Raw genomic sequence first — 10,964 nt, 5'->3', positions numbered from 1 at the left:
CTGTTCCCCGGCCAGACTTGGCGGCAAGTCCCGGGGACGAACAAGCCCATGGAAGTAGGGGCTCAGCGGGAGCAGCCAGTTGGCCTATCCGGCCACATGTCACTGTCCCCCGGCCAGACTTGGCGGCAAGTCCCGGGGAGGAACAAGCCCATGGAAGTAGGAGCTCCGACTTCCAAAGTGATGACGTCAGCGGGAGCAGCCGCTCGGCCGTATCCGGCGGCATGTCACTGTTCCCCGGCCAGACTTGGCGGCAAGTCCCGGGGACGAACAAGCCCATGGAAGTAGGGGCTCAGCGGGAGCAGCCAGTTGGCCTATCCGGCCACATGTCACTGTCCCCCGGCCAGACTTGGCGGCAAGTCCCGGGGAGGAACAAGCCCATGGAAGTAGGAGCTCCTACTTCCAAAGCGATGACGTCAGCGGGAGCAGCCGCTCGGCCGTATCCGGCGGCATGTCACTGTTCCCCGGCCAGACTTGGCGGCAAGTCCCGGGGGACGAACAAGCCCATGGAAGTAGGGGCTCAGCGGGAGCAGCCAGTTGGCCTATCCGGCCACATGTCACTGTCCCCCGGCCAGACTTGGCGGCAAGTCCCGGGGAGGAACAAGCCCATGGAAGTAGGAGCTCCTACTTCCAAAGCGATGACGTCAGCGGGAGCAGCCGCTCGGCCGTATCCGGCGGCATGTCACTGTTCCCCGGCCAGACTTGGCGGCAAGTCCCGGGGGACGAACAAGCCCATGGAAGTAGGGGCTCAGCGGGAGCAGCCAGTTGGCCTATCCGGCCGCATGTCACTGTTCCCCGGCCAGACTTGGCTGTAGGTCCCAGGGAGGAATAATGCCCATGGAAGTAAGAGCTCCTACCTCCAAAGGGGCAAGTCAGCGGGAGAAGCCACTTGGCCTATCCGGCCACATGTCACTGTCCCCCGGCCAAGCTTGGCTGTAGGTCCCGGGGAGGAATAATGCCCATGGAAGTAGGAGCTCCTACTTCCAAAGGGGCAAGTCAGCGGAAGAAGCCACTAGTTCTATCCGGCCAAGAGTCACTGTTCCCCGGCCTTACTTGGCAGTAGGTCCCGGGGAGGAATAATGCCCATGGAAGTAGGAGCTCCTACTTCCAAAGGGGCAAGTCAGCGGGAGAAGCCACTTGGCCTATCCGGCCAAGAGTCACTGTTCCCCGGCCACTCTTGGCAGTAGGTCCCGGGGAGGAATAATGCCCATGGAAGTAGGAGCTCCTACTTCCAAAGGGGCAAGTCAGCGGGAGAAGCCACTTGGCCTATCCGGCCAAGACACACTGTTCCCCGGCCACACTTGGCAATAGGTCCCGGGGAGGAATAATGCCCATGGAAGTAGGAGCTCCTACTTCCAAAGGGGCAAGTCAGCGGGAGAAGCCACTAGTTCTATCCGGCCAAGAGTCACTGTTCCCCGGCTACACTTGGCAGTAGGTCCCGGGGAGGAATAATGCCCATGGAAGTAGGAGCTACTACCTCCAAAGGGTGAAGACACTTGGCTCTAAGTCCCCGAGAGGTATACTGCCCATGGGAGTAAGAGCTCCTACTTCCAAAGGGGCAAGTCAGCGGGAGAAGCCACTTGGCCTACCCGGCCAAGAGTCACTGTTCCCCGGCCACACTTGGCAGTAGGTCCCGGGGAGGAATAATGCCCATGGAAGTAGGAGCTCCTACTTCCAAAGGGGCAAGTCAGCGGGAGAAGCCACTTGGCCTACCCGGCCAAGAGTCACTGTTCCCCGGCCACACTTGGCAGTAGGTCCTGGGGAGGAATAATGCCCATGGAAGTAGGAGCTCCTACTTCCAAAGGGGCAAGTCAGCGGGAGAAGCCACTTGGCCTATCCGGCCACATGTCACTGTCCCCCGGCCACACTTGGCTGTAGGTCCCGGGGAGGAATAATGCCCATGGAAGTAGGAGCTCCTACTTCCAAAGGGGCAAGTCAGCGGAAGAAGCCACTAGTTCTATCCGGCCAAGAGTCACTGTTCCCCGGCCTTACTTGGCAGTAGGTCCCGGGGAGGAATAATGCCCATGGAAGTAGGAGCTCCTACTTCCAAAGGGGCAAGTCAGCGGGAGAAGCCACTTGGCCTATCCGGCCAAGAGTCACTGTTCCCCGGCCACACTTGGCAATAGGTCCCGGGGTGGAATAATGCCCATGGAAGTAGGAGCTCCTACTTCCAAAGGGGCAAGTCAGCGGGAGCAGCCACTTGGCCTATCCGGCCAAGTGTCACTGTTCCCCGGCCACACTTGGCTGTAGGTCCCGGAGAGGAATAATGCCCATGGAAGTAAGAGCTCCTACCTCCAAAGGGTGAAGACACTTGGCTCTAAGTCCCCGAGAGGTATACTGCCCATGGAAGTGAGAGCTCCTACTTCCAAAGGGGCAAGTCAGCGGGAGAAGCCACTTGGCCTATCCGGCCAAGAGTCACTGTCCCCCGGCCACACTTGGCAGTAGGTCCCGGGGAGGAATAATGCCCATGGAAGTAAGAGCTCCTACTTCCAAAGGGGCAAGTCAGCGGGAGAAGCCACTTGGCCTATCCGGCCACATGTCACTGTCCCCCGGCCACACTTGGCAGTAGGTCCCGGGGAGGAATAATGCCCATGGAAGTAAGAGCTCCTACTTCCAAAGGGGCAAGTCAGCGGGAGCAGCCACTTGGCCTATCCGGCCAAGAGTCACTGTTCCCCGGCCACACTTGGCAGTAGGTCCCGGGGAGGAATAATGCCCATGGAAGTAGGAGCTCCTACTTCCAAAGGGGCAAGTCAGCGGAAGAAGCCACTAGTTCTATCCGGCCAAGAGTCACTGTTCCCCGGCCTTACTTGGCAGTAGGTCCCGGGGAGGAATAATGCCCATGGAAGTAGGAGCTCCTACTTCCAAAGGGGCAAGTCAGCGGGAGAAGCCACTTGGCCTATCCGGCCAAGAGTCACTGTTCCCCGGCCACTCTTGGCAGTAGGTCCCGGGGAGGAATAATGCCCATGGAAGTAGGAGCTCCTACTTCCAAAGGGGCAAGTCAGCGGGAGAAGCCACTAGTTCTATCCGGCCAAGAGTCACTGTTCCCCGGCTACACTTGGCAGTAGGTCCCGGGGAGGAATAATGCCCATGGAAGTAGGAGCTACTACCTCCAAAGGGTGAAGACACTTGGCTCTAAGTCCCCGAGAGGTATACTGCCCATGGGAGTAAGAGCTCCTACTTCCAAAGGGGCAAGTCAGCGGGAGAAGCCACTTGGCCTACACGGCCAAGAGTCACTGTTCCCCGGCCACACTTGGCAGTAGGTCCCGGGGAGGAATAATGCCCATGGAAGTAGGAGCTCCTACTTCCAAAGGGGCAAGTCAGCGGGAGAAGCCACTTGGCCTACCCGGCCAAGAGTCACTGTTCCCCGGCCACACTTGGCAGTAGGTCCCGGGGAGGAATAATGCCCATGGAAGTAGGAGCTCCTACTTCCAAAGGGGCAAGTCAGCGGGAGAAGCCACTTGGCCTATCCGGCCACATGTCACTGTCCCCCGGCCACACTTGGCTGTAGGTCCCGGGGTGGAATAATGCCCATGGAAGTAAGAGCTCCTACCTCCAAAGGGTGAAGACACTTGGCTCTAAGTCCCCGAGAGGTATACTGCCCATGGAAGTGAGAGCTCCTACTTCCAAAGGGGCAAGTCAGCGGGAGAAGCCACTTGGCCTATCCGGCCAAGAGTCACTGTTCCCCGGCCACACTTGGCAGTAGGTCCCGGGGAGGAATAATGCCCATGGAAGTAAGAGCTCCTACTTCCATAGGGGCAAGTCAGCGGAAGAAGCCACTTGGCCTATCCGGCCAAGAGTCACTGTTCCCCGGCCACACTTGGCAGTAGGTCCCGGGGAGGAATAATGCCCATGGAAGTAGGAGCTCCTACTTCCAAAGGGGCAAGTCAGCGGGAGAAGCCACTTGGCCTATCCGGCCACATGTCACTGTCCCCCGGCCACTCTTGGCAGTAGGTCCCGGGGAGGAATAATGCCCATGGAAGTAGGAGCTCCTACTTCCAAAGGGGCAAGTCAGCGGGAGAAGCCACTTGGCCTATCCGGCCACATGTCACTGTCCCCCGGCCACTCTTGGCAGTAGGTCCCGGGGAGGAATAATGCCCATGGAAGTAGGAGCTCCTACTTCCAAAGGGGCAAGTCAGCGGGAGAAGCCACTTGGCCTACCCAGGCAAGAGTCACTGTTCCCCGGCCACACTTGGCAGTAGGTCCCGGGGAGGAATAATGACCATGGAAGTAAGAGCTCCTACTTCCAAAGGGGCAAGTCAGCGGGAGAAGCCACTTGGCCTATCCGGCCAAGAGTCACTGTTCCCCGGCCACACTTGGCAGTAGGTCCCGGGGAGGAATAATGCCCGTGGAAGTAAGAGCTCCTACTTCCATAGGGGCAAGTCAGCGGGAGAAGCCACTTGGCCTATCCGGCCAAGAGTCACTGTTCCCCGGCTACACTTGGCAGTAGGTCCCGGGGAGGAATAATGACCATGGAAGTAAGAGCTCCTACTTCCAAAGGGGCAAGTCAGCGGGAGAAGCCACTTGGCCTATCCGGCCAAGAGTCACTGTTCCCCGGCCACACTTGGCAGTAGGTCCCGGGGAGGAATAATGCCCATGGAAGTAGGAGCTCCTACTTCCAAAGGGGCAAGTCAGCGGGAGAAGCCACTTGGCCTATCCGGCCACATGTCACTGTCCCCCGGCCACACTTGGCTGTAGGTCCCGGGGTGGAATAATGCCCATGGAAGTAGGAGCTCCTACTTCCAAAGGGGCAAGTCAGCGGGAGCAGCCACTTGGCCTACCCGGCCAAGTGTCACTGTTCCCCGGCCACACTTGGCTGTAGGTCCCGGAGAGGAATAATGCCCATGGAAGTAAGAGCTCCTACCTCCAAAGGGTGAAGACACTTGGCTCTAAGTCCCCGAGAGGTATACTGCCCATGGAAGTGAGAGCTCCTACTTCCAAAGGGGCAAGTCAGCGGGAGAAGCCACTTGGCCTATCCGGCCAAGAGTCACTGTTCCCCGGCCACACTTGGCAGTAGGTCCCGGGGAGGAATAATGCCCATGGAAGTAGGAGCTCCTACTTCCAAAGGGGCAAGTCAGCGGGAGAAGCCACTTGGCCTAACCGGCCAAGAGTCACTGTTCCCCGGCCACACTTGGCAGTAGGTCCCGGGGAGGAATAATGACCATGGAAGTAAGAGCTCCTACTTCCAAAGGGGCAAGTCAGCGGGAGAAGCCACTTGTCCTATCCGGCCAAGAGTCACTGTTCCCCGGCCACACTTGGCAGTAGGTCCCGGGGAGGAATAATGCCCGTGGAAGTAAGAGCTCCTACTTCCATAGGGGCAAGTCAGCGGGAGAAGCCACTTGGCCTATCCGGCCAAGAGTCACTGTTCCCCGGCTACACTTGGCAGTAGGTCCCTGGGAGGAATAATGACCATGGAAGTAAGAGCTCCTACTTCCAAAGGGGCAAGTCAGCGGGAGAAGCCACTTCGCCTACACGGCCAAGTGTCACTGTCCCCCGGCCAGACTTGGCGGCAAGTCCCGGGGAGGAATAATGCCCATGGAAGTAGGAGCTACTACCTCCAAAGGGGCAAGTCAGCGGGAGAAGCCACTTGGCCTATCCGGCCAAGAGTCACTGTTCCCCGGCCACACTTGGCAGTAGGTCCTGGGGAGGAATAATGCCCATGGAAGTAGGAGCTCCTACTTCCAAAGGGGCAAGTCAGCGGGAGAAGCCACTAGTTCTATCCGGCCAAGAGTCACTGTTCCCCGGCCACACTTGGCAGTAGGTCCCGGGGAGGAATAATGCCCATGGAAGTAGGAGCTACTACCTCCAAAGGGTGAAGACACTTGGCTCTAAGTCCCCGAGAGGTATACTGCCCATGGGAGTAAGAGCTCCTACTTCCAAAGGGGCAAGTCAGCGGGAGAAGCCACTTGGCCTATCCGGCCAAGAGTCACTGTTCCCCGGCCACACTTGGCAGTAGGTCCCGGGGAGGAATAATGCCCATGGAAGTAGGAGCTCCTACTTCCAAAGGGGCAAGTCAGCGGGAGAAGCCACTTGGCCTATCCGGCCAAGAGTCACTGTTCCCCGGCCACACTTGGCAGTAGGTCCCGGGGAGGAATAATGCCCATGGAAGTAGGAGCTCCTACTTCCAAAGGGGCAAGTCAGCGGGAGAAGCCACTTGGCCTATCCGGCCAGGAGTCACTGTTCCCCGGCCACTCTTGGCTGTAGGTCCCGGGGAGGAATAATGCCCATGGAAGTAGGAGCTACTACCTCCAAAGGGGCAAGTCAGCGGGAGAAGCCACTTGGCCTATCCGGCCAAGAGTCACTGTTCCCCGGCCACACTTGGCAGTATGTCCCGGGGAGGAATAATGCCCATGGAAGTAGGAGCTACTACCTCCAAAGGGTGAAGACACTTGGCTCTAAGTCCCCGAGAGGTATACTGCCCATGGAAGTAAGAGCTCCTACTTCCATAGGGGCAAGTCAGCGGGAGAAGCCACTTGGCCTAACCGGCCAAGAGTCACTGTTCCCCGGCCACACTTGGCCGTAGGTCCCGGGGAGGAATAATGCCCATGGAAGTAGGAGCTCCTACTTCCAAAGGGGCAAGTCAGCGGGAGAAGCCACTCGGCCTATCCGGCCAAGAGTCACTGTTCCCCGGCCACACTTGGCAGTAGGTCCCGGGGAGGAATAATGCCCATGGAAGTAGGAGCTACTACTTCCAAAGGGGCAAGTCAGCGGGAGAAGCCACTTGGCCTATCCGGCCACATGTCACTGTTCCCCGGCCACACTTGGCAGTAGGTCCCGGGGAGGAATAATGCCCATGGAAGTAGGAGCTCCTACTTCCAAAGGGGCAAGTCAGCGGGAGAAGCCACTTGGCCTATCCGGCCAAGAGTCACTGTTCCCCGGCCACACTTGGCAGTAGGTCCCGGGGAGGAATAATGCCCATGGAAGTAGGAGCTCCTACTTCCAAAGGGGCAAGTCAGCGGGAGAAGCCACTAGTTCTATCCGGCCAAGAGTCACTGTTCCCCGGCCACACTTGGCAGTAGGTCCCGGGGAGGAATAATGCCCATGGAAGTAGGAGCTCACTTGGCTCTAAGTCTTCGAGAGGTATAATGCCCATGGAAGTAAGAGCTCCTACTTCCAAAGGGGCAAGTCAGCGGGAGAAGCCACTTCGCCTACCCGGCCAAGTGTCACTGTCCCCCGGCCAGACTTGGCGGCAAGTCCCGGGGAGGAATAATGCCCATGGAAGTAGGAGCTCCTACTTCCAAAGGGGCAAGTCAGCGGGAGAAGCCACTTCGCCTACCCGGCCAAGTGTCACTGTCCCCCGGCCAGACTTGGCGGCAAGTCCCGGGGAGGAATAATGCCCATGGAAGTAGGAGCTCCTACTTCCAAAGGGGCAAGTCAGCGGGAGAAGCCACTTCGCCTACCCGGCCAAGTGTCACTGTCCCCCGGCCAGACTTGGCGGCAAGTCCCGGGGAGGAATAATGCCCATGGAAGTAGGAGCTCACTTGGCTCTAAGTCTTCGAGAGGTATAATGCCCATGGAAGTAAGAGCTCCTACTTCCAAAGGGGCAAGTCAGCGGGAGAAGCCACTTCGCCTACCCGGCCAAGTGTCACTGTCCCCCGGCCAGACTTGGCGGCAAGTCCCGGGGAGGAATAATGCCCATGGAAGTAGGAGCTCCTACTTCCAAAGGGGCAAGTCAGCGGGAGAAGCCACTTCGCCTACCCGGCCAAGTGTCACTGTCCCCCGGCCAGACTTGGCGGCAAGTCCCGGGGAGGAATAATGCCCATGGAAGTAGGAGCTCCTACTTCCAAAGGGGCAAGTCAGCGGGAGAAGCCACTTCGCCTACCCGGCCAAGTGTCACTGTCCCCCGGCCAGACTTGGCGGCAAGTCCCGGGGAGGAATAATGCCCATGGAAGTAGGAGCTCCTACTTCCAAAGGGGCAAGTCAGCGGGAGAAGCCACTTCGCCTACCCGGCCAAGTGTCACTGTCCCCCGGCCAGACTTGGCGGCAAGTCCCGGGGAGGAATAATGCCCATGGAAGTAGGAGCTCACTTGGCTCTAAGTCTTCGAGAGGTATAATGCCCATGGAAGTAAGAGCTCCTACTTCCAAAGGGGCAAGTCAGCGGGAGAAGCCACTTCGCCTACCCGGCCAAGTGTCACTGTCCCCCGGCCAGACTTGGCGGGAAGTCCCGGGGAGGAATAATGCCCATGGAAGTAGGAGCTCCTACTTCCAAAGGGGCAAGTCAGCGGGAGAAGCCACTTCGCCTACCCGGCCAAGTGTCACTGTCCCCCGGCCAGACTTGGCGGCAAGTCCCGGGGAGGAATAATGCCCATGGAAGTAGGAGCTCCTACTTCCAAAGGGGCAAGTCAGCGGGAGAAGCCACTTCGCCTACCCGGCCAAGTGTCACTGTCCCCCGGCCAGACTTGGCGGCAAGTCCCGGGGAGGAATAATGCCCATGGAAGTAGGAGCTCACTTGGCTCTAAGTCTTCGAGAGGTATAATGCCCATGGAAGTAAGAGCTCCTACTTCCAAAGGGGCAAGTCAGCGGGAGAAGCCACTTGGCCTATCCGGCCAAGAGTCACTGTTCCCCGGCCACTCTTGGCAGTAGGTCCCGGGGAGGAATAATGCCCATGGAAGTAGGAGCTCCTACTTCCAAAGGGGCAAGTCAGCGGGAGAAGCCACTTGGCCTATCCGGCCAAGACACACTGTTCCCCGGCCACACTTGGCAATAGGTCCCGGGGAGGAATAATGCCCATGGAAGTAGGAGCTCCTACTTCCAAAGGGGCAAGTCAGCGGGAGAAGCCACTAGTTCTATCCGGCCAAGAGTCACTGTTCCCCGGCTACACTTGGCAGTAGGTCCCGGGGAGGAATAATGCCCATGGAAGTAGGAGCTACTACCTCCAAAGGGTGAAGACACTTGGCTCTAAGTCCCCGAGAGGTATACTGCCCATGGGAGTAAGAGCTCCTACTTCCAAAGGGGCAAGTCAGCGGGAGAAGCCACTTGGCCTACCCGGCCAAGAGTCACTGTTCCCCGGCCACACTTGGCAGTAGGTCCCGGGGAGGAATAATGCCCATGGAAGTAGGAGCTCCTACTTCCAAAGGGGCAAGTCAGCGGGAGAAGCCACTTGGCCTACCCGGCCAAGAGTCACTGTTCCCCGGCCACACTTGGCAGTAGGTCCTGGGGAGGAATAATGCCCATGGAAGTAGGAGCTCCTACTTCCAAAGGGGCAAGTCAGCGGGAGAAGCCACTTGGCCTATCCGGCCACATGTCACTGTCCCCCGGCCACACTTGGCTGTAGGTCCCGGGGAGGAATAATGCCCATGGAAGTAGGAGCTCCTACTTCCAAAGGGGCAAGTCAGCGGAAGAAGCCACTAGTTCTATCCGGCCAAGAGTCACTGTTCCCCGGCCTTACTTGGCAGTAGGTCCCGGGGAGGAATAATGCCCATGGAAGTAGGAGCTCCTACTTCCAAAGGGGCAAGTCAGCGGGAGAAGCCACTTGGCCTATCCGGCCAAGAGTCACTGTTCCCCGGCCACACTTGGCAATAGGTCCCGGGGTGGAATAATGCCCATGGAAGTAGGAGCTCCTACTTCCAAAGGGGCAAGTCAGCGGGAGCAGCCACTTGGCCTATCCGGCCAAGTGTCACTGTTCCCCGGCCACACTTGGCTGTAGGTCCCGGAGAGGAATAATGCCCATGGAAGTAAGAGCTCCTACCTCCAAAGGGTGAAGACACTTGGCTCTAAGTCCCCGAGAGGTATACTGCCCATGGAAGTGAGAGCTCCTACTTCCAAAGGGGCAAGTCAGCGGGAGAAGCCACTTGGCCTATCCGGCCAAGAGTCACTGTCCCCCGGCCACACTTGGCAGTAGGTCCCGGGGAGGAATAATGCCCATGGAAGTAAGAGCTCCTACTTCCAAAGGGGCAAGTCAGCGGGAGAAGCCACTTGGCCTATCCGGCCACATGTCACTGTCCCCCGGCCACACTTGGCAGTAGGTCCCGGGGAGGAATAATGCCCATGGAAGTAAGAGCTCCTACTTCCAAAGGGGCAAGTCAGCGGGAGCAGCCACTTGGCCTATCCGGCCAAGAGTCACTGTTCCCCGGCCACACTTGGCAGTAGGTCCCGGGGAGGAATAATGCCCATGGAAGTAGGAGCTCCTACTTCCAAAGGGGCAAGTCAGCGGAAGAAGCCACTAGTTCTATCCGGCCAAGAGTCACTGTTCCCCGGCCTTACTTGGCAGTAGGTCCCGGGGAGGAATAATGCCCATGGAAGTAGGAGCTCCTACTTCCAAAGGGGCAAGTCAGCGGGAGAAGCCACTTGGCCTATCCGGCCAAGAGTCACTGTTCCCCGGCCACTCTTGGCAGTAGGTCCCGGGGAGGAATAATGCCCATGGAAGTAGGAGCTCCTACTTCCAAAGGGGCAAGTCAGCGGGAGAAGCCACTAGTTCTATCCGGCCAAGAGTCACTGTTCCCCGGCTACACTTGGCAGTAGGTCCCGGGGAGGAATAATGCCCATGGAAGTAGGAGCTACTACCTCCAAAGGGTGAAGACACTTGGCTCTAAGTCCCCGAGAGGTATACTGCCCATGGGAGTAAGAGCTCCTACTTCCAAAGGGGCAAGTCAGCGGGAGAAGCCACTTGGCCTACACGGCCAAGAGTCACTGTTCCCCGGCCACACTTGGCAGTAGGTCCCGGGGAGGAATAATGCCCATGGAAGTAGGAGCTCCTACTTCCAAAGGGGCAAGTCAGCGGGAGAAGCCACTTGGCCTACCCGGCCAAGAGTCACTGTTCCCCGGCCACACTTGGCAGTAGGTCCCGGGGAGGAATAATGCCCATGGAAGTAGGAGCTCCTACTTCCAAAGGGGCAAGTCAGCGGGAGAAGCCACTTGGCCTATCCGGCCACATGTCACTGTCCCCCGGCCACACTTGGCTGTAGGTCCCGGGGTGGAATAATGCCCATGGAAGTAAGAGCTCCTACCTCCAAAGGGTGAAGACACTTGGC

The sequence above is a fragment of the Engystomops pustulosus genome, unplaced genomic scaffold (assembly GCF_040894005.1).
Source record: "Engystomops pustulosus unplaced genomic scaffold, aEngPut4.maternal MAT_SCAFFOLD_622, whole genome shotgun sequence".
Taxonomy (NCBI): Eukaryota; Metazoa; Chordata; class Amphibia; order Anura; family Leptodactylidae; genus Engystomops; species Engystomops pustulosus.
This window is presented reverse-complemented; position numbering follows the sequence as displayed.